Here is a 3,622-nt window from a genome sequence, read left to right as displayed (position 1 = left end):
ACCATCAGGAAAATAATCTAATGAGATACTTGGAAATAATGAGAAGATTGGAGGTAGAGTACGTGCAGAAGCATCTTTCCAAGAGTTCAGAACGATGATCCGCACTTGTGATTTCATGGACATTCCTTCTGTTGGGAATCGCTTCTCATGGGCGGGACAACGTGGAACTCATCTAGTTCAATGCTGTCTGGATCGCGCTATGGCAAATAAGAAGTGTTTTGATCTATTTCCGGCGGCTCTGACTGAGTTTCTGGAAATGGGTGAATCTGATCACAGACCACTAGTGACGCATCTACTTGTTGACAGAGATATACCTAGAAGATTCTTTAAATTTGATGAGCGATGTATGAAAGAGGGATTCAAAGATACAGTCTGTAGAGGTTGGAGGGGCTCAGGACAATCTCAACTACTACAAATCCCCTTGGTGCAGAGACTCAGCCGCTGTAGGCAACATATTTCGGTTTGGAAAAGAAATAATCGTATGAATGCAGAAGAAAAAATCATTATACTAAGGAGACGACTAGATATGGCTATGACATCCGCATCTTCATCAACTCAAGAGAGAAATAACATTAAGGAGGAACTTAACCAGGCCTATCTAGATGAGGAGATTTTTTGGAAACAGAAAAGTAGAATCATGTGGTTGCGCTCTGGTGATCGTAATACTAGATACTTTCATGGTATTACACAAGGAAAGAGGAAACGTAATACGATTACTGCTATACAAGATGAGACTGGAGTTGTATGGAGAGGACATAAAGACATAGCCACTGTGGCTGAGACGTATTTCCAAAAGCTCTATACATCAGAACAAGTTGATCAGAGCCATCAGAGTAGATATAATGATGTTTTTCAAGGGTTTCAGAAGAGAGTTACTCACGCTATGAACCAGGACCTTATCCGTGAAATAACAGAGGAAGAAGTGCATACTGCTCTGTTTCAAATGAAACCAAGTAAAGCCCCTGGCCCTGATGGATTTACTGCAGCCTTCTATCAACAATTTTGGGAAGATATCAAGGAGGATCTTATGCGGGAAATAGTAGTATTTTTCAACAAAGGAAGTATGGACCATCAGCACAATCATACCAATCTCTGTCTAATTCCCAAGGTCTACCCGCCAACTGGTATGTCAGAGTTCCGACCAATTGCGTTATGCAATGTATCATATAAGATTTTCTCTAAGGTTTTGGTTAATCGGCTTAAAAATCATCTTAGTGGTATTATCACCGAAAACCAGACTGCTTTTATACCGGGAAGGGTGATCTCAGATAACATTATTGTCGCCAATGAGATTTTTCATAGTTTAAAGGCACGAAAGAGGCAATCAACTTCCTATATGGCGGTTAAGACAGACATTACAAAATCTTACGACAGGTTGGAGTGGAGTTTCTTAAGAGAAGCTATGCAGCGTATGGGGTTTGATAACCGGTGGATTCATTGGGTGATGACATGTGTTTCCTCTGTCAGTTTTTCAATCCTTGTAAATGGTTCTCCAGAGGGGCATATCAGACCAGAAAGGGGCATCAGACAGGGCGATCCTTTGTCGCCTTATTTGTTCATATTATGCGCAGAGGTTCTGTCTCATATGATGACCAAGGCAATGGAGGACAGATCCTTACTGGGAGTTAAGATTGCAAACCAAGCTCCGCCAGTTAATCATTTGTTGTTTGCGGATGATTCTCTCTTTTTCTCACTGGCAAATCCCAAAGCTGCTAGAAGTCTAAAGAAGATCTTTAAACAATATGAAGAGATTTCGGGGCAAGCAATCAATCTCAACAAATCATCAATCATTTTTGGGAAGAATGTAAGAGCTACTTGTTGGGGTCAAAATCGGTCACGACGGAATCAATGCCTGAAAGTCCGTAAAAGTCAGCATAACCGTTTTTACGAAAAGTAATCTTCGTAAAGATATCTTTACGAACAGCCTTGCAGTAAAATATCGTCCAAATCTCAATCGAACCACTAAATACCGATTGTCCGAAGGCAACGGACATGTATCCAAATCGGCCGCGGACAAGCTCGAGTATGGAAATCAGACCGCGGACAAGCCAAGCTCGATCGATACGCGGCGACCAAGCATGCACACAGCTCGGTCGCTACGTAGCGACCGAGCGTCCGTCTCGCTCGGCCGCTACGTAGCGACCAAGCATCCGTCTCGCTCGGTCGCTACGTAGCGACCGAGCCCGAGCCAAGCTCGGTCGCTACGTAGCGACCGAGCGATCGTCCCGCTCGGTCGCTACGTAGCGACCGAGCTCGAGCCAAAGCTCGGTCGCTATGTAGCGACCGAGCTCGAGCCAAAGCTCGGTCGCTACGTAGCGACCGAGCGATCGTCCCGCTCGGTCGCTACGTAGCGACCGAGGGCTCGTCCCGCTCGGTCGCTACGAAGCGACCGGGCTCGAGCCAAAGTTCGGTCGCTGTGTAGCGATTGAACCTTTCCGAACGTCAATACGACACCAGTTCTTGCATTCTCGTCAAAACCTTCGAATGCTATCTCCCGAAGACCGTAGCAAGCTCAGTCCATGTTTCCCGCCATTCTAATTCATCGATCAAACTTCGCGGATTAGAAACCGCGGAAAACTCGTAGTAAACGTGTCGAGTCGGAAGACGGCCCAAAGGGACCTAAAACACGACTCGAGGCCCATCCTATGATTTTCCTAACCAAAAGCCCGTAAACCATAGCCTGGTTTACGCTTGGTCCACAAGGAAGGATAAATGTCAAGTTTCCGCGGATAAATACGGAAGTTTTGAAGATAATTGTGAAGATCGGGAAAAATGGAATATCTCCATTTTTATGCTATGACGGCTTAAGGGCAGAAGAGTAAAAGCGTAAACCGACCTTGGAGCTAGTATATAAGGAGTCCTAGTCGAGGAGCAAGAGGGAGAGAACTTTTTAGACTCGGAATTCTCTGCACTTAGAAACTTTAGGCTTTATTCTCGACAAGTTCGGTTTCTATGACTGGCACTCAATTACTGGACGAACTCGCCCAGGCAGTTCGATCTCTTGTCCAGCTCTATCAATTGAACTACGTTCGGCTTGATCCTCGAAAGGGGTACGTAGGCAGCCTTTAACAAGGTTCAGTTCGAAATCAATCAAAAACCTTTTATTTATCTTTTTCGTCTTTTGTTATCGAGCTGCGACTCAAATAGGTTTGAGCTTTTAGGCTGCTAGAACTAAGTAACTCGCTGACAGCCTTTGCGGCCAAAGCTTTTATGATCCCTTGTAATGATCGCAACGCTCTTACGCGGACTCGAAATAAGATCTACTGTTTTCTCTAAACTCGTTTGTTATCTTTTCATGATTTCCGCATATATTCGATCACTTGTCGTTGGCTCTCGCAGAGATCCGGGACCTCTGGGAAATTATGGTTTTCCTAGTTTCCTTATTTAAACAGAAATCGACAGTGCGAATTTCGGTTCCCACAGTTTGGCGCTAGAGAGAGGGGGTGTAACGGATTACTCTTACTCATGGCCACAAAACGCTTGATCGAAACGATGTCTGGATATATGAAAGACAAACTCGCAGCACTGACTGCTCCTATGGCCAACGCTTACGCAAACGCCGTAGTTTTCAACAAAATCGAAAACTTAGTCGCGACCTTCCGCCACAGGAAGAGCACTAAAA

This window comes from Brassica napus, unplaced genomic scaffold (genome assembly GCF_020379485.1).
Source record: "Brassica napus cultivar Da-Ae unplaced genomic scaffold, Da-Ae ScsIHWf_1506;HRSCAF=2102, whole genome shotgun sequence".
Lineage (NCBI taxonomy): Eukaryota > Viridiplantae > Streptophyta > Magnoliopsida > Brassicales > Brassicaceae > Brassica > Brassica napus.
Note: the sequence above shows the minus strand (reverse complement) of the source record.